The sequence below is a fragment of the Gopherus evgoodei genome, chromosome 5, assembly GCF_007399415.2.
Source record: "Gopherus evgoodei ecotype Sinaloan lineage chromosome 5, rGopEvg1_v1.p, whole genome shotgun sequence".
NCBI lineage: Eukaryota > Metazoa > Chordata > Testudines > Testudinidae > Gopherus > Gopherus evgoodei.
In genome coordinates, this window is record NC_044326.1 from 69281310 (window position 1) to 69305195 (window position 23886).

Below are 23886 nucleotides of genomic sequence, written 5' to 3' on the forward strand. Positions count from 1 at the left end.
TCCTCTTGGCTTCCCTTTTGGTTTTTAACACAAGACTTTTTTAAAGACATGAAGTGAGTTTAATTGCTCATTTTATAAGCTATTTATTGAGTGTTGGGGAAAGGAGGGAAATGTTGCTGAACAGCTGAGCTATGTTAGATTTGTTTTAGTTGGTCATATTTATATTTCCTAATTTGTTTTATTTTATTAAAATATATCTAGTGCACTAGACACATGTAAAATTTTATTCTTATTGTGAAATTTTAAAAATTAGGAACTGTCAACTCCTCTACCCCACTACTCATCCCCTTTTTTCCAGAAGCAGCCTTGGAGAACAGATAGGTCTTGCAGCATAACCTGAAAGTCAACAAAGTCAAGCTCTGATGAACCCATTTCAGCATCCAAGATGTCTTCACTGAAAATGTCCTTGCCTCCAGACCCCTCTCATTAAATTAGGGGTATTAGCTCAAGTGCCATAGCTGATCTGAAATACTGTAATATCACACAAGAAAACAGGATATATCTGCAGTAACCATGGTATGTGCGTAGGTCCAGGAACTCCTGTGTTTTAATTCTGATACCAAATGCTTATATGACCTTGAGCAAGTTACTTAACTTTTCTTTCAGTTTTGACATCTGTGAAAAGAAATCTTGTATCAATTCTAGTCGAGCATTATATTCATTAATATAATGAATATAATATAAATTATATTCAGTAAAGCATTGTTCATTCCCCGTCTTTAAAGTTCTCCCTTGCTTGTAGGAAGGGATTATCTTTTGTAAAAACTCAATATAATTCAGTAAATTTCATCCTACCAGGAAGGCAGAATTTTGAAACAAGAACTGTCTGAGAGAGCACTCTCCCTCCTGTGTGTTGCTTTTACACACTACACCTCTCAAGTCTTCAGGCATCACCATCTCTCTGTTTTTCCTCATTATGTGCTCTAGAAACACTTAGGCTTACCACAGGGTATTAAATCAAATCCTTACAGGGGGAATGTAATTGATTCAGCCCAAAATTGAGGAAACAGTTCACTTGGCTCACCCATTTCACAATCCATTCCTGCCTTAGTTATCAGGGTTTCATAAATCTGTTCTGCCCTTTTATCAGAGTCCCATTTATTGGAAGAGCAGCTAACAACACAGGCAGCAGCCACATGGGCTTCCTCACACAATCTAGTCAATGTTCCTCAACATTAGAGCTGAAAGAATAATTGATTTTTTGGATCAAGGCCAAACTGGAAAAAAAATATTTCAAACCCACAAGGGAGTCTTACCCTGGTGGGCCACATGCCAAAGGTTGCTCATCCCTGATCTAATACGTTGTAGTTTGTTTACCTGGAGTGTCTACAGGCATGGTTCCCCTCAGCTTCCTGTGGCCACAGTTTGCTGTTCCCAGCCAGTGGGAACCACGGGAAGTGGCGCGCCACTTCCTGCAGCTCCCATTGGCTAGGAATGGTGGATTACGGCCACAGGGAGCTAAGGGGCTCCATGCCTACAGATGCTCCAAGTAAACAAAATGTCCCGACCTGTCAGTGGCTTACCCTGACAAGGCAAGAGCCAAAGTTTTCCAACCCCTGAAATATAGGGTCGGCTTATGAAAGGGTCATACAGTTTTTGCTATTTTTACCTATCCATTTTGGAGGGTCGGCTTATAAATGAACGGGCTAATGAACGAGTATATATGGTATATTGCCTGTGGCCTCTAGAGCTCCTCTAATACAAATAATAAATAATCCATCTGTACTATGGTGCTAAGTGTCACTGGGATGTACACAAAATTAAAAAGAAGCAACGCTGAGCCCCTTTCAGTTCTTGGTAAATCAGAAATCCATAGAGGTTTTTAGTTTTATTGTGCTCTATTGAAAAGGGAATTAAGGGGAAGATTAGTAAGTGAGATTTCTGATGATTAAATCTTTAGAAATGTTACCTAGAATAGACTATGAAATGGCTTTCACATTCCAGCATTCTAATCTTCAGGAGAGGAAGCTTCCCCCGAAACAGTGGTTTTAGTGTATATAAATATTTGAATATATCACAATGTACTGTCCTCTTCTATGCATTCTCATAAAATGCACTAATGTAGACCTAGTGGATCTGGCTGGACAGAGACAATAACACAGTATACTCAATCTGTTAGTGGCAAAGTGTGTTTAGATGTTCACATAAGTGCTTTATCACCTCTCTGTGCTGCATGAAAAAAATTCTTCATATTGTACTGCCATTATTAAACACCCTAACGCCCACACTGAAATAAGAATTCGGTGAGACTCAATACCTGCCGGTGCCCTGTAAACTGTAGCTACAACTGTGTTTAATTGCATTTCAAATATATTGTGGGTTCCAGACAATCTAATAAAAAGTTAACCTTCCTTTAGCATCTGCTCTAGTTCAGGTATCCACAAAAATAAGTATAATAATTTTTTTTATTTCAAACCAACATCAGTACTTTCTTGCTTACAGCTGCGAGAAAGCTGACAAATTTCCATTTATTTTTTAGGTTCTCAAGGGTATTTATTGCCATATTTATACTATACAATGGGCTTGACTCTATGGCTCTTATGGTCCTTGTCTTGGCTTTTTTGTTCTGTGCAGTGCAGAGCTAGCTGGAGCTCTGTGCCCTGACATGACCCTGCTCCAGTCCCTTGGAGATGAAGTCGGGGAGGCTTTCTCCACTCACAGTGACCTTCTGGTTCCATGAAGCGAGGAGGGAGTCTCCACAGCTCATCAACAGTAGGACACAATGGAGCCTCATGTTCATGCTGACATAGGAGGATTCAGCAAACACTATAAACAAACATATATATGCGAGATCAAACTAATGCAAGTATTGCAAACACAGTTATATATGGGACACAAAGTTGTCCATGAACAATGCAGGCTGCTCTGTCCTTGCTTTGCACTATTCATGTTTTTCACATAAGGTGCTGTTTCTTGCTTCAGAGTGGTTGAGGGGAACACGACAAATCTGCCAGCACCTTGCTCCATCATGGGCTGTTGCTTCCCAGTTGTTGGGGTCAACTGACATGCTTTCAAATTTGACTTCAGTGTGTCTTTATACCAATGGTCCTCAAACTTTTTACCTCATGACCCCTCTTACCCTTGTCTCTACCCCACACCCCCAAAGCTGGGGCTGGGAGTGGAGCCATGACTCCAGGGAAGGTGCATTGACAGGGGTTTGGGGCTGAGGCTGGGGGCACAACGGGGAGTGGGCAGAAAGAGGAGTGCAGGTCCAGCAGCCGGTACCCATGGCTGGAAGTGGGACCCTGGGCATGGGGCGAGCAGCTGGGGCTGGGCCCAGGAGCGGAACTTGGTGGTGGCCTTTCTTGCCCTCCTCATCACACGGGGGCTGGCCAGGTCCCCAGCTGCACAACCCTAATGTTCCTTTGCATGCCCCCACAGGAGTGCGCCCCACAGTTTGGGCTCCTCTGCTTTATACTGTTTGTACTGGAAAACATGCAAACAGGTGCCTTGTGTATTCTTGATTCAGCCATGTGAGTGAGATGCCCAGACAAATGACCTGAGCTTTTAGGAGCATGCTTTGAATACCAGACATCTGACAAACATTGAGGATTTTGATATTGACAATTTTGTCCCACAATTTAATAGACTGAAGACAACATTCAGGGAACTGATCAAGTTTCCAAATGGGGCAGTGATATGTTGTTCATATCTCACAACCATACAGAAGCATTATAAACAGGACAACCTGATAGACAATTAGGTTAGTACTTATTTTGACATCTCTATCATTCCATAGGTGGTGTGGCAGCATTCCAAATGCAGAACTGGCCTTGGTTATGCCACAGCTTATCTCAATCAATTATGGCATTCTGTGACAGCATACTCCCTAAGTAGCAAAATTACTCCACAGACCTGAGAAGAGCATTGCTGATCTTACTGACTGGGTAGACACATGCATCCTTGGCATAGATTGATACGGTAGTTCACTTTTCATTAGACTGATTGTGAAACCAAAGCAAATGACTTCATGAGTGAAGTGATCAGTTATATGTTGAATGTCATCAACTGAGCAACCGGTGCACAGTCATCAGCAAATAAAAGTTCCTTATTGAGTTAAAATGCCACTTTCAAGAACAGAAGCACTGCAATTGTACAACTTCCCATCATGCAAAACTCAATAGATACCCCTCTGTCAACATACAGAAATGCATCCATAAGCACAGTCAAAGAAAAGGATGGACAAGAGTGTGAGAACCTGCACACAACCTTGATTGGTGCCACTGGTGACCTGAAAGGGGTCCAGTATCTCACCATTTCCCACTATTCTGGCCATTACCCCATCACAGAAGGACTGAGTGACAGAAATCAACTTTGCTGGGCATCCAAAAAATGAACAAAAGTTTCAAGCACTTTTATTGAAGCTAGTAGGCTGTGAAGATCACGTCGATACTGCCATGTCCAGACCAAAATCCACACTGAGACTAGGGGAGGATGATTACCACAAGATAGATGTTAAATCTATTCAGTATGACCTGTGCAAGAATTTTCCCAGCAACAGAGAAGGGAAGTGTCATGCTGATTATCACAGTTTGCCTTATCACCTTTATGTTTACAGAGGTGCACAAAGCTGACATTCTTGAAATCTTGTTCCCAGATAATATGGAAGAGCCATATGAGGTGACTTGCAATGTGGTAGCCACCCTGTTTATAGAGCTTATAGCTGACCAACAGTGGGATCAAGAGGATGTCACAGGGGCCACATGGCTTGAAGAGTAATAGCAAGGGCATGTTCTACATTCCCCTCTAACTCCTACTATATCGAAACTTCCTCCCTCTACTGAGTCCAGTGCCTCACTGTGCTGACTCCTTCCCAACACCCCATTTGAACTCCTCTTGGTAGTTCCCCTACCTAGCAGCTGTTCCTCACTCCAGGTTACAGAGGATGGGAGATAATTGGGCAGGGGGAAAGATCACAGAGGGTAAGAGACAGATGGTATCAAGACAATTTTGTACCCCAGAAAGTGAGAACAAACTTTAAGAGAGGGAGGGGAGGGCAAGTCCCACAGGGATGCTGAAAATAGAGGGGAAGAGAACCAGTTGTTCCTAGAGAAGGATAAGAGAATTTGAGAGGCACGAACAAAGAAAGGTGAGACAGTATAAAATAATGTGTTTGTGTGTTGTGTTAACACAAAAGAGAAAGAAAACATAAGAAAAGGAAATGACATAACACAGGGTAAACTAGAGTGTGCACCCACCGTTCTGCCTGCTCACCTCTCAAAGAGGAAAACCTGTAAGACAAATAACTAAATTCTACGAATGTTAGACCAGAGGTATTTCAAGCCTCCTTGTCACAGCAGGGCTGGCAAGTTAGGGATGTGTGATAGGGTAAAAAAGCAGAGATGTATGCAGGGGCGACATTGTGCAGGGCCTTCAAAATGAAAATTAATTTAGAATGAAACAGGAATCTAGTGGGGGACGTGTGTGTGTGTGTGTGTGTGTGTGTGTGTGTGTGTGTGTGTGTGTGTGTGTGTGTGTTAGAAATGGGAAAACCAGCAAAGATGATGGGTTTAGCTGCAACTTGATGAATGCATTGGACCAGAGAGCAAGAGATGCAATACAGGGAGAGGAGAAGGCAATATTTACATTGGAGGTGTCTCAGAGCCATCCTACATTTTACCATTGCCTCCATTCCCACCTTCACCTCTGTACCGCAAGTGTATTTGAAGACTGAACCCCCATCTTTAAAATCTCTTTTTGGCTTATGTGCCTGAACTCAAATCCTGAATACAAATTCTCCCAGATTTCAGGAAATATTTTATTCAGATTAGACTCCAAATTTAATCATTGCAGCTCAAACTCATTCTAGAAAAGGTGGTGAATTATACAGACTGGAATCCATTAAAATCTGTGCAAGTTTGCCTTCACACGTAACTAAAAGTTGATATGGCATTGGTTTTCTGATTGCACAGAAAAAACTAAAGATTTTAAATGGTGACAACTGCAAAAAGGGACCATATTTTGGGGTCTGATCTGACAAGTGCCTCCTGCGAGGTATTAAATACTCTCAACCATGGGTGACTTTCAGAGGGAATTTAAGCTGTTCAGCTTCTTGAGGATCCAGCCCCACCTACATTCTCAAGAGAGGGTAGCATTAACATTCATAACTGATTACAATATGTTTAAATCTGAGAGCCTGCAAAGCCATGCAGCCTGATTCTGAAACAGACTGGGAACCATTCCGAATCAACAGACATAGGAAAGTTTTACTCAGGGATTAAAAAAAATGCCGTGTATCTTGCAACCTTTGCAAGAACATCCATGATTCATTTCAGAACCCAGAACATTTTTTTCCTAAATGTAACATTATCACTGTAAGTAATTGCATTAAGAGATTATTGCATTAAGAATGAACTGAAACTGCAGACTCTTGAACTTTAAACTATGTCGTCTTTACAGATTACTCTGCTCCCATTGCTTAAATGTATATTTTATTACCACTAGCTGTCAGATACCAAGCAACAGATGGGTTAAAAATATCTACATTGCAAATAAGCCCTACTTGTAGCCTCTCTCCTCCAGCAATGCTGAATGCACACTGTGGAAAGCAAAGCTTGGTGTTTGTCTCTAGTCATGTGGCACAGAGGTCATCACTGTTATAATTTGATGACTTTAATACCATCAGTTACTGCATGAAAGCATCTCTCTCATTTAGGTCCCTTCCAACCCTGATATTCTATGCTTCTATGAACAGACCCCCCCCCCACATTTAGATCAGTAGGTATTTACAAAAAGAAAAAGACTGACTCTGACTTCTTAATAGTAATTTAAGGTGATAATTTTCTTTACCTGTAGGTGTCCCTAATTGTAATATTCTTATACACATAAATATGCAATTTCAGATGTGCATTTGAGAAATAATTATGGATTTGTCCCATGTGGTCTGTCTTAAATCCAGATCTAATGTGAAATGCATGGTCGACATCAGTCTCAAAAAGTTCATGGGTACCCAGAGGGAAAAAAAAAATCTCCCCCCCAAAATCTCCATCCTTCTGCATAGTTTATAAAATGTAAGTTCTAACAAACCACTGCTGGTGCTAATGCAGCTGGAATGCAAACAAAAGCTAGTTTTACAGTTCAAGTCAAACGTTTTGTACAGCTATCTTAGTAACCTACAAAGTACAGCATCTTTGTTATAAAGTATACTTTCGTAAGTTTTTGCTAAAGATCACATCCACTGGACATCTCACACAATAGCTTTGTTTTTATAAGTTAACTTATGTTTACCTAAATTATCTTGTAACATATTCTTTGCAATGTAATGAAATCCTCTGAAATATGCACGGTACTATAAAAAAGTTAAAAAAAAAATATCCAGAGCACTTGTTTGTGTTCTATATAAAGTATGATGACTAAGAAGAAGAAAGCAACACTTATGCCTCACTCTATCAAAGCTGCCCTCATTATGCCATCTTGCTCAAACTCAAATCTATATTGCTAGTTTCACCTGAGTACTGTATCTCATTATCTCTTCAGTGGGTTGGATCTTCACAAGCACTCAGCATTGGCCTTACTCTTCTCCCACTGATGTCAACAGGAATTTTGACTTTAATATATTATTTGTGTTGTGGTAGCATCTGAAGGCCTTTTATAGATTAGAGGCCCATTGCTCTAAACACTGTTTGAAAACATATGTTGTAAATGGGGACTGTGTTAGACCAACAGCACTTCTGAAAATCCCACTCAATAATTTCTCTCTTCCTTTCTTGTTTATTTGTTGATCTGTGGTCTCACTCCACATCCTCAAACTTTTCTCAAGAGACAGCTTTTTAAAATAAAGGATGTAGGACAAAACATTGATTTTTGAGCTAGAACAAAATGTTATTAGAAAAATTACTTTTTCCATCCCAGAAGTTAGGTCTAGATGTTTGTTAAAAAAAGAATTTCTTCTGAGTAACTCCCAGGTCTCTTATCCAGAAACTGTAGATACTGTGAGGGTCCCAAAACCTTTTATGCTAATATGCAAAGTTGATATATCATAAATAGCACATCCCAGATGAAACATGAACACAACTTCTGACAAGAGGGAGAGTACTTTATTTTACTTTTGTTGGTTTCTTAAAGGAAGTTCCAGTTGTCCTCAAACTGAACAGAAAATCTGGGAAGGAACTGTTTTCTTGGATGAATATTGACCCACTTCTGCCTGTACATAGCTTGCAGACAGACTGATTAGACTATTATTCATAAATGCTTAATATTTTTCAACTTATGGGTTGTTTGCAGAATTTCATAGTGTACATTTGGTACAGTAGCACCTCAGAGTTATGAACACCAGAGTTACAAACTGAGATGAGGTCAACCACACACCTCATTAAGAACCAGAAGCATGCAATCAGGCAGTAGAAATCTTTTAAAAAATAATAAATAAAAGATAAAAGAAGCAAACACTGTACAGTACAGTACTCTTAAATGTAAACAACAAAAAATAAAGGGAATGTTTAAAAAACATTGACAAGGTAAAGAAACTGTTTCTGTGCTTGTTTTATTTAAATTAATTGGTTAAAAGTAGCATTTTTCTTCTGTGTAGTAAAGTTTCAAAGATGTATTAAGTCAAAGTTCAGTTGTAAACTTTTAAAAGAACAACCATAATGTTTTGTTCAGAGTTACAAACATTTCAAAGTACAAACAGCCTCCACTCCTGAGGTATTAATAACATTGAGGTCCTACTGCATTAGGTCTTCAATACTCCCACTGTGTAACTGGTTATGTTAGTTGTTTCTGTTCCATAACTGAATGAATTTATTGTACATTAATGGGTCATGATCACTTAATTGGGTCATTTGAGTCTCACAGTGAGAGTGTAGGAGCAGTTTGTGGAGCTAGTTCAGCAAAATTAGAGAATATTTAGGACATTAACCTTTTTCTTTCTGGGCCACTAAAGTCAGAACGTTACATTGTCATTAGGAAAATTAGGCTAGTATAATGTCATAGATTAGGGTCAGATTTCACCTCAGTGTCATCTCTTTATCTTCACAGAAAGTAATTTCATGTGGTATGAGCAGTCCCAGCTTTAAAAAAATATGTCCAAATCTTTGTCTTATTTAATTAATTACTTCTGAATCAGAGCTTTTACACAGTCCTATTTGTGAAGGCCCAGTGGTGGACATAGAGTATTTCTACACTGCAATAAAATACCCACCAGCAGGTCCACAGCAGTTGACTTGGCCTCATAGGGCCAGGGCTGCAGTGTTATAGAATTGCACTGTAGACATTCGGGCTTGGGCCTCCTGGGGCCCTAGAGCCCAGTTTCCAGCCTGAGCTCGAATGACTATACTGCAACTTAATAGCCCCACAGCCCAAGCCCTGTGAGCCCAAGTGAACTGACATGGGCCAGCCACAAGTGTTTTATTGCAGTGTAGACATACCCTTAAGGATCTAGCTAGAGATCCATCTGGATGGTGCATGATCTGCAAGGAGGCTATGTCCCTTTGAGATTTGCCATGATAATGGTGATGATGAGTTGTGAAGGGTGCAGTCATCTAACTTTATCTCTCTTGTTTAAATACATTAGTGCTCTGGCCTGGATCTTTGGAAACAGACCCTGTTGTGTTAAGTTCTTAAGTATTTGTCCCACCTTATACACAGCAATATTTCATAAATCTACCAAGCTGTCATAGTGGAGATGGGCATGTGGAGAAGAGCAAGAATACTCGAATATTTGGGAAAGAAAGAAATATTTAGAGACATCTGCAGAGCAAAATAGGAGCATTTGGTATATGATAGATTAGATGATGAGTGGAACTAGAATGAGTGAATTTGAAGGGGATAGGATTGATATTAGGAACAGATCAGAGAAGAATCTGTGTTGGCAGTAAGTGAACAAGAAGAGATTAAAAACTAGAAACAGGAATGATATTGGTAATGTTAAAAGTTCTTGACTAGTGTTGAGAGCAAATGTTCAGACTTTAGGTAAAGAGTCTTCGTCTGCTGATGTTTTGTGAATTTAAATGAGATCTTGATTTTCAAAGTTATCCAGTTTTAGAATATTTTTCAAATGAACATAGGTTAATTTGAAGCTCTCACTAAAGTACGATAAGTATTGTGCTGTAATAAAGATTACCAAGCAGGGTTATTCAGATGTGTCATTTTTATGAAAGTCATTATTGTGGTAGACATTCAGAACTGGTTCTATATTCAAGTCAGCATTCAATGTATTCAATTAAGTATTTGATTTGAATATAAAACTTGTTAGCAAACCCATTCTAAACTGTGTACAGCCTACAACTTACATGAAAGCACCAGTAGAAATGACGTGTTCTGTTCTTTATTAGAATACTGTGAAATTGATCTGTTGCAGCTTAATGAAAATCTCTGAAATTAAGATACCTTAAATACTTACTTGGAGCATGCATCTGCATGTGATCTTCCCAGTGTCCAAATATTAATAGTCAGTGTATTAAATGTTGGCTGTTTTATTTTAAAATACTGTGGTATGTATGTTGTGAATGTAATAGAATGAAAAAAAAAATGAAAAGTACCTGTTTGCTCATATATCTGTGTTTGCAGTATAGTTTTAATGAGTAATAATCAAATATGAACAACTAAAAAGTTCACAGGGTAAATACAGACACCTGATTAGAACATCTGAATTCTGCCTTTTAGCAGTCACAGAAAATAAAAACAAATTCCAGTTTTACAAGTCTTAGTACAGATTTAAACCCTCAAAACACAGGATTTTAACAACCTAATCAGATACCCACATTTAAAAATGGAGTGACTAATACATACATTATTTTCATGGAAATTCTTAGAGCTGCAATCTTGTGGAGAAGTGAGAAGATAAAATCCTTTTTGTTTGCCTCAAAATTCCTTTAGAGCTTATTCAGAATTTTAGAGTACAAAAAAGCATTTAATTTTGTTTTGTCGCTTAAATCTAGGGCAAAGAGCTATGCTGATGTTTTCCTGCTGGTTCAGTTGCTAAGACAACATGGTCAATAGTGTCAACATTGAGTGACTAAAGATAGGCACTTAGTAAGAGGAGTTGATGGATTTTCAGAGGTGCTGAGCAAATGTGGATAGTAGATTCATTAATTCATTTAATAAAGGTACAGTAAGTGATCTGTCAACCTTACCTCCTATGGCAGCATGTGAAAAAGTAAGATACAATTGGGAGATTACAGCAACAGTGTCTTTAAAATTCAAAGTTGATCTGTAGGATGATATATACTTCAATGGAAAAGTACCAGCTACTTTTTTTTAATAGTTTGGTGAATGAAGTTACCTATATTACTTGGTTCCTGCTCTATTTCGGGAATACATATATGGCTTTTAGTAATTTTCTCCTAAGCTTCTCAGAGAATTTAAAGCACTGGAAGTCTACACTGGTGCAACTCTCACATGAAAAGGAGGGAAGAGACATAATAGCAGGAAAAGTCATTAACAGGCAGATGTAAAAGAAATTGAGTTAAAGGAATACTCCCACCTTCTCACTGTTTACAGCTCAGTGTGTGAATTACACCAGTTTAGCCTCCGTTGTTCCTATTTACTTACCTGTAATTTATGCCACTGCACATATCACCTGTGAGAATAGTCCTAACAATTTTGAAAAAAGTGCCACTATTATTTGTCTTTCCTATATACTTCTCTCAGCTTGTCATTTCCATTGAAATGAGCACTGCATAATATATTTTCCTAAAATTCTTGGCAAAATTTGCTTACTTTTCCTCATGCAAGCACAATACTTATTAGCTGCATAGAGGGTTGAAGTTTAAATCATGATGTTTGTGCTGAGCTTTTCAGCTCTCAGTGTGACACAATCTAGATACATGGAAAAAAAAATACACCTCTCTTCTCCTCCAAATCCCTACTTAACACTCTTCGTCACAGGAAAAAGACTAGATAACCTAATAGATCTAGTCCCTCTAATTTCTACGATTGTATAAAAAAACCCTACTTTTTGCAGTTAGCTTTTCATCTTTAATCTCCATTCTGGCATTCATCTGCTCCCATTCTTGTGCCTGATCATAAGTCAGTTAAAATTTAAAAAGTTTGGAATTGAAACAGTTTTTAGCAATCTGCATCTTGGAAATAACTGTCCAAAGAGACAATTTCCCTTTTCCTTGTGGTGTGATCCCTTCTCTCCCAGTTCCTTTGTGGTCCATTGATTTGCGTTTGCCATTTAATTAGGGCCCTGATAAGGGCCTGGTTCTCTGGGTGCTTGGCAATAGGTGTGGTTTTTTACATTTGTGAAAAGTAAGTGTGGCATTCTACTAAATTAGAATGGTAGAATTTTACATATAAAAGACTATACAAGATGCAAGGGAATGAGGAATCAGGCTCTAAATTCTTCTGGTTAGCAGTGGTCTTCTTACATATCTTAAAGTGCCAAGCATAGCTATGACATGATATATGTAATAAAAAGTTACTTTTGAGTATACTTTTCCAGCCAGTTGTGAAACACAACAGCTACCTCTAGTTTACATAACAGAGAACTTGTTAAATTTGAGGCTGCAAAATCCTACGCTAACACACATATAGGCTCTGAGGAAACTTGTGTTTGATCAGTTTCCATTAATTTTCTTAAGACTTTCTGGTCACTGCATTCTCATTATTTTGACAAAGTGATGATGCATGAATTAAATTTAGATAATATAGCAGTGATATATAGCATCATCACACCATGCTATTACAAGGAAATCTATTTGTTGAAACATACTTCCGTTTGCAAGTCCAAAGTCAGCTACATAATACTGTTTCAATAATGTCATGAATTGTCTTCCATTCCTTTGGGAGAATCCTTTAGAAAAGAAGTGCCTCATTTGCATTTCCTAATTGAATTGTTACAAGATTTCCCCCAGGACTTCAAGAACTGAGTTTCAGCAATAACCTCAGTATAAGATAATGTTTGAACAAAGCAAACACTTTCTAATAGATGTCTCCTCTCTCTCTATTATGTATCTTTGAAGTGCCCTTGAAGATAAAGAGATCAGTAGTCAAAAAAGAATGCATTCATGTTTATATAACATCTACAAGAAACAAAAAGGTTTCCTTAAAAAGTAATGCCAGCAAGCGGACTCACAATGCCTTGACTTTTCCCTTAAAGATCATCTGCAAATTACAGTGAGGAAATCCCCATCTTCAGAATTATATGCAGAATGTCCCCAAATGAAGTGGATTTAGAGCAGAGCGTAGAGTGGAACCTGCTTACAGTGAGTTGGTTAGAATGAAAGTCAAATTACACAGGTCTGGTAATAGTTAACCACATACAGAGCCAAGTTATACCCTTATTTAATTGTGCAACATAGACAGGAATATATCAAATGTAGGTCCATATTCTGCTCTAACTGTATTCCCACACAGAACCCCCTGTGAAGATAACTGCTATTAAAAATTGGTAGTGGCAGCACTAAACCTATTATTGAGGTGTATGGGGGATATTAGGGAGAGTTAGTACCTCTGTTGCAGGAATATGTTGTGCTCCTTAGGGAGTAATTCATCCGCTTTGGTCCCCACCTGCACCCAGCTCTCACCTGTGGTTCCAAGTAGCTGTTTGTATGATACAGTGGCCACACCCCGGTAAACCTCTTCAATGAGTGGGCTAAACCAGGTGAGGGTAACCAATGGTCACCTACTGCAGCTAAGGAAGTCTCCAGTTATTATGATTCTTTGTGCCACTGGAATCTGGCTTCCACAGCCGAGAGAGTGGAAGTGCCCCTGTGCAATGGCTGTCTCACTCAAAAATTTCCCACACGGGTTTTATTGCAACACTAATCTCATTAACACTATTGTCATAATCATCAGCAATGGACTACCAACAATTTATATTGCAGAAATACCCACGACATGGCTAGGAGCTGGTGTTCCAAATGTGGAAGATGACCTATTCCTGCTCAGAGAGAATACAGTTTAAAGACAAAGGCAGATGAAGGGCAGGAGGAAAGGAATAAAACATAAAAGCATGGTGATCAGGTTAGTGGTACATACAGTTCTTGCTAATTCCAGTTTTCTGGAGTGTGTTTTTTAAGTTGAATATACAAAATCATTTTTCCTCTAACCTTCCTGCACAGTTCAAGTCAATAAAGTTATATTGGTATGAGATGATAATGTGGTAAGTTTTTCATCCTAGTGATCAATATACAGTTTCAAGGCTAGTTTATCAATAAGCCTGAGGAATGGGGACTAGAAAATTTTTTTTTGTAAAATTGAATAAAAAATCAGCATGCTGAGTATTATTTGCAGGAGCGGGGCTGAAAGTAATGTCACAATATTAAAAGAAATCAAACTTTTGTGGACCAGAAGCCCAAGTTTCATAGGCACCAAAGGGTGGTCCTGTTTCATCCAGCAGCAAGCCCATTGTATTCATTGGGCAAACATAGGACAGTAAATTGCATTTAAATTCCCATCATTAGATTCTTACTCTCAGTCAGCAGCTTTGATGTCAGCTGCACCACTCTTGGCTGCTGATAAGCTAAACTCTGAGGGGTTCATTACAAGGTGATTAATTTCATTACCTGACAGTGCATTGCAACACATACAATACTAAATGCTACTGATGATAATAGACTAGTTTGTTTCTCTTAAATCAAGGCTGCTAAGTCATTTCTGCCAAAGGTGTGTTTCAGCTTCTCCCCATTGTCTAGTTTTCAAGGTGAACTTTCCCTCCCACCAACCTTCAGGAGATAAATATATTTCAGTGGCAAGCTGAAATCTTGGAAGTCTTGTTATAGTTTATTTTTATACCACTGTTAAGCTTGAATTGTTTTCAGCAAGTTTAACATTTTTCATTTTAATTTATTTTGCACAGGAACTACTATATGCAGGAAGGAGTAAATTCCAGCAGACTGGGCTGCTCTAGCTTGGTTATTTTAGACACAGAAAGTTAAAATTTTAAGGATAATATTATCTAATGCTGAAGTTTATGCATCGTCTTTGTATGCTGTTGGCTGTAATTCAGAAGAATGGATAGGATGGTGTGACATCTTCCAAAACCTAAGTCCTGACATCACAGAAGCTATTTCAGAATTATAAGAAGTGAACTATTTAATCATATATTCTGGAATCTACCACAAAACATCAAGTGGAGGCTCAAGGGGATTCTACTGGGTTTACTTGTCCCTGGCTTTTACTCCTTCCCCTCTCCCGCACCCATCACCTGTTCATAGCTATGATCAAATCTCAGGCTACCTTGCCCTTGCTTAGAACTGATTCATGGACAACACTTCATAAGCCTTTCCTTGCAGAGATAACTTCACAGAGAGGCAGAGTAATGATGGAGGGGACAGATAAAACTATGCAACTGTCCCTTCTAGTGGGGTCACATTTTATTTTTACTCTTTATCCAAGTTATTTTCTCACTGATGTTGCCTCATACAATGCTGCTGCACGGACAACAGCAAAGTTGTAAGCAAAGTTTTCTCTCATGGTGAAAGGAACATTTTGGTGGATAGAAGGGTGACTTGTTACTTACTTACCTGCAGTGGTGAGGTGATGGGGCACATAACATTTTATGCTGCAAAGGTAAACAGTAGGAATTTAATTCTTACAAAACAAATAATCCGTCATAATATTATTTCAAATTAATAGGATAATTGTGATGCTGTACCCCATAATGCCTTATGGGAATATGACATAACTGGAATATGATCTACTGAATCTATCTATCTATGCTACATATGTTATGCAACATATCTATATAAAGGTTATGATCTACTGAATCTATTAATCCTATCTGCATGCATGTATCACTTTTGTATTCAAAGTTATGAATATTGGCTGTGTACTGGCTTGATTGCTAAATAACCTTAGTAGAGCATTTGGTCAGTTCCCGGAGAAAGGAATGTTGAAATTAAGTACCTAATCAAGAAACACTTAAAAGTACAATGAATCTTGGAATGCTCTAATCCACATAAGAAGTCTATTTGAGGACGTTCAAGGTAGCATGTGACCCATGGCTGCTACATCGTAAGAAACTGAGAGTCATGCATGGACATGTGACTTGCCTAGGTGACTCCAGAACTCCATCTTGGAGATGGACTTTGCATAGGAGAGAGGAGGGGATCTTCACCCACAGGAGAAAGTCTATTTAAGCCCATGGGAGACCCCTCCATTTTGGTCTTCAATTGGCTAAAGAGAGCGCCTTTCCACCCCCCAGGATACTTGAAAGAAACTGAAACAAAGGACAGTGTGCAAGGGGTGTCACAGTATTACAGTATTCTGCCAACTACACCACTGTCCCTGCTGCTCCAAGTTACAAAGTATTTATCATTTTGATATTTATTATTACATTCATCTTACACTCAAACAGCACAGTATTCTTAATCTACAGAATAGATCATTGAATATGATCTCCACTCATTAAGATTTCCCCCACAGGAAAGCATTTAAACTGAGCTGAATCTGTGGGAGCCCCTGCCAAGAGTTTAGGTTTGCTTATCACTGAAAAACCATCTCCCTAGTCAACCTAGTGAGATATTAATTAGGCATAAGAGGGATTATGGGTGTGGAATGGGATATTTGAGGTTGAGGTTTTGGAGGAAGAGGCCAGTATTCTTCCTGCCTCATGGTTCTTTTGGTTTCTATCTCTAACTGGAGATTCCTCAGAATTCCCAGGGGATAGTTCAGGCTTCCCAGCCTGGAGGCTTCCTTGGGGACACATCTTCTTTTCTGGCCATTGCTATTGTCCTCCCCAGGAGGCATCTTCTGACTCCCTCTCACCTGGGGGCTCCAGCCAACCTACCCCTATCCTACATATGCCAACTTGTCCCATCCCCCCTTTTCCAATCACCCAGTCAATCTGTCCTAATTCACAGATGGTGTGCATTTTACAATAGAAATAAATCATATGATTTTAATTATAAACAAAGAGGAGGGGAAAATTTTGTTGAGGAAAAACAGATAATGCAGTCACAGAGTCACAGAAATATGATAACACTACTACCATTCCACTAGTATCTTGGGAGGATGTTAAACAGCAGCTACTGAAGTTGGACATTTTTATATCAGCAGGTCCAGATAACTTGCATCCAATAATTTTAAAAGAGCTGTCTGAAGTGCTCAGTGTACAGCTAATATTGATTTACAGTAAGACTGAGAAGACTGGAGAAGTTCCAGAAGACTGGGAGAAAGTTAATATTGTACCAATATTTAAAAAGGGAAAATGGATGACTTGGGCAAGATAATGAGAAAGAAAGAATTAAAAGAGGACAATATAATTAATCTCAGTCAACATGTGTATATGGAAAATAGGGCCTGTCAAACAAACTTGATATCTTGTTTTGATGAGATTACAAGTTTGATAATGGTAATAGTGTTAATGTAATGTACTTAGACTTCTGAAAGGGGTTTGACTTGGTACCTCACAGCATTTTGATTAATAAACTAGAATGATATAAAATTAACATTAAACACATTCAATTAATTAAAAACTGATATGTCTCAAAATATAATTCCAAAGGGGGAAATCATGATTGAGAGAAATTATTTTTTCCCCCAAATGAAATTGCTTTGCACTTATCAATGTTGAATTTCATCTGCTATTGTGTTGCCCAGTCACCCAGTTTGGTGAGATCCCTTTGTAACTCTTCACAGTCAGCTTTGGACTTTATCTTGAGTGATTTAGTATCATCTGCAAATTTTGCTACTTAACTGTTCACTCCCTTTTCCAAATCATTAGTAACTATGTTGAACAGCACAGGTCCAGCACAGATCTTTGATGACCTCACTGTTTACCTTTCTCCATTGTGAAAACTGACCATTCGTGCCTACGCCTTGTTTGATATCTTTTAAACTATCTTAGTTACTGATCCATGTGAGAACCTTCCCTATTATCCCATGACTATTTAGTTTCCTTAAGAGTCTTTAGTGAGGAGCTTTCCAAAGGCTTTCTAAAAATCCAAGTACACTATATCAACTGGATCACCCTTGTCCACATGCTTGTTGACACCTTCAAAGAATTCTAATAGATTGATGAGGCATGACTTCCCTTTACAACAGCTATGTTGACTCTTCCCTCAACAAATCATGTTTATCTAGAAGTTTAATAATTCTGTTCATTACTGTAGTTTCTATCAATTTGCCTGGTACTGAAGTTAGGCTTACTGGCCCATAATTGCCAGGATCACTACTGGAGCCTTTTATAAATTGGCATTACATTAGCTACCCTCCAGTCAGCTGGTATAGAGGCATGTTTCAGTAATAGGTTACTTTGTACAGTTAATAGTTCTGCAAATTCACTTTTTATCAAATTGAATTTTACATTTTCCTTGACAGGAACCAATGGGCAAGAATGAGCCTTTACCAGTTCACTGATTTTTGAAATGATGTTGTTCAGACTGGTCAACTTATCTGCTTCTGTGGCAGCAGAGCCATATATCAAGGGACATAATAGTTCTTTTCTTGATTTTTGTCCTGCATTACTCATGTAACATCGCGCTTTTTTATCATAGCTTGTGCATTAGGCTCATATGTCCATCAAGTTAGCGATGGTCATTAGGAAAATACTGGATCCATTATTCATGGATATTGTCAGTACTTCCAGTGCGAAGAACAAGATGCTAATGGCTTTGGTGGAAACTTGTGTGCAACCTTTGCTGAAGAAACCATTGCTTAATGTCAGCAATCTGACCAAATGTTGACCTCTTTAAATCTTTCCTATTTTGCAAGGTTAAATGCCATCTTTCTCCTTGACTCTTGTCATCCTGTTAGAGATCTGAATATGCTGTAGAAACTGCCCTTGTGCGATAGGAGATCTCCTCTTAATGTTTAAGTGCTTGTGCTGGTATTAATTAGGTCAGCTTCCTTGGATACTCTTGTTGCTGAGGTGCTGTTGAGTTGCCTGAATTATATGAAGGAGTGAATGCTTGCTCTTTAGTGCCTCTATCCCTAACTGGCTGAGAAATCCAAGAGGGCTATATTAGGAACTTGCTGATAGACCCTGACGGCTTTCTTGTGTGTGATGTGGCAAGCTTATTACCCCCCCCATTAATGCATATATAGAACCGTTAGGGGGATCAGAGTGGAGGGATGGGCTATGGCTTTCAATATGCTGCTGACACTCAGATCTATGTCTACATCTTGACTGATGCAGCAAGTTAGGGATGAGTTTCTTAGACATAGGGTGATCAGAGAGCAAATGAGAAATATTGGGACGGGAGTGTGGGATAATAGAAAGAATAAGAAAAAGACCCAAAAACCAGGACATCTGTTTACCCTACTTAGACATTGTCTGATGGTGGTTGGGGCATGGCTGAGAAGAAACTAGATAGAGTTCAATCCAGGTAAAATAGAGCCGATAGTTGTAGATTTTGGACTACTGGAAGTTTTATCTGCTCTCTTGCTTTAGGCTGTGTACCTACCATTTGTTACATACCTTCATAAATTGTGAGAAAGCCTAGTTATCTAATAGCACCTGTGTCATAAACAGATAGCTAAGGGTTACTGTCTCTTCCACCTGAAGCACCTGACCAGAGGACCAATCAGGAAACCGGATTTTTTCAACTTTGGGTGGAGGGAAGTTTGTGTCTGAAGTCTTTGTTTTCTGGCTGCCTGCTTTCTCTGAGCTTTGGAGAAGTAGTTCTGTTTTCTAATCTTCTGTTTCTAAGTGTAAGGACAAAGAGATCAGATAGTAAGTTATATGGTTTCTTTTCTTTGGTATTTGCATGAATATAAGTGCTGGAGTGCTTTGATTTGTATTCTTTTTGAATAAGGCTGTTTATTCAATATTCTTTTAAGCAATCGACCCTGTGTTGTGTCACCTTAATACAGAGAGACCATTTGTATGTATTTTTTCTTTCTTTTAAGACCTGTTGGAGTTTTTCTTTACTTCAGGGAAATTGAGTCTGTACCCACCAGGGAATTGGTGGGAGGAAGAAATCAGGGGGGAGATCTGTGTGTGTTGAATTTGCTAGCCTGATTTTGCATTCCCTCTGGGTGAATAGGAAAGTGCTTTTGTTTCCAGGACTGGAAACGGAGAGGGGGAGTCACTCTGTTTGGATTCACAGAGCTTGTGTCTGTGTATCTCTCCAGGGGCACCTGGAGGGGGGAAGGGAAAAAGGATTATTTCCCTTTGTTGTGAGACTCAAGGGATTTGGGTCTTGGGGTCCCCAGGGAAGGTTTTTCAGGGGGACCAGAGTGCCCCAAAACACTCTAATTTTTTGGGTGGTGGCAGCAAGTACCAGGTCCAAGCTGGTAACTAAGCTTGGAGGTTTTCATGCTAACCCCCATATTTTGGATGCTAAGGTCCAGATCTGGGACTAAGGTTATGATAACCTGTTCATCCAATACGTCTGTGGCTAAAATGGCCTTTTAAACAAAATCTGTATTTGACCAGGAGGGTCATCCATATGACAGATTTTTCTTTCAAGTCCTCATCTTTGGTACTGTCAACCATGTCTTAGCCTCTTCAAAATTAAACTTCTGCAATGCGCTCTACATGGAGCTATATCTTCAATTTATTCCAAAGCTGAAATGGATGCAGAATGTAGCTGCCTACCTGATGAGTGAGGTACTTTGCTTGAAGCACATGACAGTAGTGCTTCGTGATCCACACTGGTTACTGGTTGGCTTCCATGTAGAAATTAAAGGTGTTGATTTTTTACTTAAAAAGCTCTATTAAGCAGGGAATTTGCCTATTTGAAAGGCATCCTGTCTCTTCCAGACTTGGTTTCAACAAAGCAGTTGGAGCTGGAGTCCCTTGGGATAAATATACAGGAGGGAGCTATCAGCAGAGTGTTCTCTAGGAGGGAAATTCACATCCAAACTCTTAAGGCAGGAAGTGAAAGGCATTCAGATGTAAACAGCAGTCTTGATAATGTTGTCATTGTTACAAAAGCAGTATCTTTTTTATAATCTTACATGCATATGTTCTGGTTCAGCAGAGGGAAAGAGGATAATCATGTTATAAATAGACCTTTCTACAGATACTACAAGTGAACAGTAAAAGGATGCATATTGTGTGTATTCTGCAACAAGGAGGATTAGCTTTTATATGCAAATTAGGGATTCTGGAGGAGAACCGCTTTGCAACCTTATGAGAAAATCTGTTGTCAAAGAACAAATATTTTACACTGAGAGTTGATTAACGAAACCTAGTGGAGTTTTTGTTTCTCAAGAGGCCTCTTGTTGCCTAGTATACAAAATATGTTTTACTTTTTGGACATTTAAGACTCAATTCATTAGCCATGTAAAGAGTAACAGACAAAATAGTCACTTTGTGTGAAAATGTGATAGGAGATTAAAATCTCACAAATTTGTGGATAAAGTTTCATACCTATTATTGTTACAGGCAACACCTAAGATTACTAATACTGAAAGATTAGAAACTAATAGTGACCTTCCTTTATTTTTTCAGCTTGTTTACTTTGTGCACTTGGCAGTACTTTGAATAGCCAGGTAATAATAAAGCCTATTCCCTATATAACACTTGTCATCAATAGATCTCGAAGTGCTCCCTAATGGATTTATCCTCATAACAGCCCTGTGAGGAAGGGATGCATTATTATCCCAACTTTACAAATGGGAAACTCAGGCACAGAAGTATGTCTACACTGAATATGGAAAGACTGACTCTAGCCAAGCCTGAGCTAGCACGCTAAGGGTATGTCTACACTATGGGATTATTCTGATTTTACATAAACCGGTTTTGTAAAACAGATTGTATAAAGTTGAGTGCATGTGGCCACACTAAGCACATTAATTCGGCAGTGTGCGTCCATGTACCGAGGCTAGCGTCGATTTCTGGAGTGTTGCACTGTGGGTAGCTATCCCGTAGCTATCCCATAGTTCCCACAGTCTCCCCCGCCCATTGGAATTCTGGGTTGAGATCCCAATACAAAAACAGTGTCGTGGGTGATTCTGGGTAAATGTCGTCACTCAATCCTTCCTCCGTGAAAGCAACGGCAGACAAATCATTTTTCACTCTTTTTCCCTGGATTGCCCTGGCAGACGCCATAGCATGGCAACCATGCAGCCCATTTTGCCATTTGTCACCGTCACCGTATGTGTACTGGATGCTACTGACAGACGCGGTAGTGCAGCGCTACACAGCAGCATTCGTTTGCCTTTGCAAGGTAGCAGAGACAGTTACCATTCCTATTGCACCGTCCACCATGCCATTGTAAATTGGCGATGAGATGACGGTTATTAGTCGTTCTGTACTGTCTGCTGCTGTCATGGGTGCTCCTGGCTGGCCTCGCTGAAGTCGGCTGGGAGTGCATGGACAAAAATGGTAATGACTCCCCAGGTCATTCCCTTCTTTATGTTTTCTCTAAAAATAGAGTCAGTCCTGCCTAGACTATGGAGCAAGTGTACTAGAGAACAAGAGAGCACAGCCACTCCATGTCAGAGCCCCAGAGATCCTGCAGAAATGATGAGCTGCATGCCATTCTAGGGGATGCCCCTGCAACAACCCCACCCATTGCTTCCCTCCTCCCCAAACCCTCCTGGGCTACCGTGGCAGTGTCCCCGCATTTGTGTGATGAAGTAATAAAGAATGCAGGAATAAGAAACACTGACTTTTTAGTGAGATAAAATGAGGGGGAGGATGCCTCCCGCTGCTATGATAGACCAGGCAGTACAGAATCTTTTCTTTGGACATGAAAGGGGGTGGGGATGGGGGCTGATGGAGCTCAGCCTCCAGTTGCTATGATGAAGACGGTTACCAGCCGTTCTGTACTATCTGCCTGGACTGATCGGGAGTCATTACCATTTTTACTCAGGCGCTCCTGGCCGACCTCACCGAGGTCAGCTGGGAGCACTCATGGGCTGATGATGACGACAATGGATAGCAGTCATATTGTACCGTCTGCCACCGGTAAGGGGATGCTGGCGTTCAGTGCTGCAGCACTCCGTCTACCAGCAGCATGCAGCAGACAGAGTGACATTGAAAAAAGGCGAGAAATGTTTTTTTTTCCCCCTTTTCTTTTGGGGGGGGGAAAGGGTGTACATATACCCTGAAACACCTGGGAAAATGTTTTTGACCCTTCAGGCATTGGGAGCTCAGCCAAATGCTTTTCGGAGACTGTGGGGACTATGGGATAGCTGGAGTCCTCAGTACCCCCTCCCTTTCTCCATGAGCGTCCATTTGATTCTTTGGCTTTCTGTTACGCTTGTCACACAGCACTGTGCTGGGGCCTCTGTCTATCATAGCCTGCAGACTTTTTCAAATGCTTTTTCATTTCGTCTTCTGTAACGGAGCTCTGATAGAACAGATTTGTCTCCCCATACAGCGATGAGATCCAGTATCTCCCATATGGTCCACGCTGGAGCTCTTTTTGGATTTGGGACTGCATCGCCTCCCCGTGCTGATCAGAGCTCCATGTTGGGCAAACAGGAAATGAAATTCAAAAGTTTGCAAGGCTTTTCCTGTCTACCTGGCCAGTGCATCCGAGTTCAGATTGCTTTCCAGAGCGGTCACAATGGTGCACTGTGGGATACCGCCCGAAGGCCAATACTGTCGATTTGCGGCCACACTAATCCTAATCCGACATGGCAATACCGATTTCAGCGCCAGTCCTCTGTTTGGGGAGGAGTACAGAAATCGGTTTATATCGATATAAAGGGCCTTGTTGTGTGGACGGGTGCAGGGTTAAATCGGTTTAACGCTGCTAAATTCGGTTTAAACGTGTAGTGTAGACCAGGCCTAAATATAGCAGCAGAGACATTTCAGCACTGGCTCAGGCTAGCTCCCAGTGTCAAAGTCAACATGACCTCCTGGGGTCTGAGTATAGGCAGCAAGTTAGCTCAAGTCTGCCTACCCATGCTGGGAATCACACTACCTAACTGCAGTGTCAACATACCCAGAGAGACTAAGTGGCACATCTAAGATCACCCAGGAAGTAGAGGTCTGAACCCCATTCTCCCACATGCTAGGTCAGTGCCACTCTTTCCCCTGCGATAGTCAGTCAGTCCTATTTGTGGGGGTCTTTCATACAGGAGAGAAAACATTTAAAA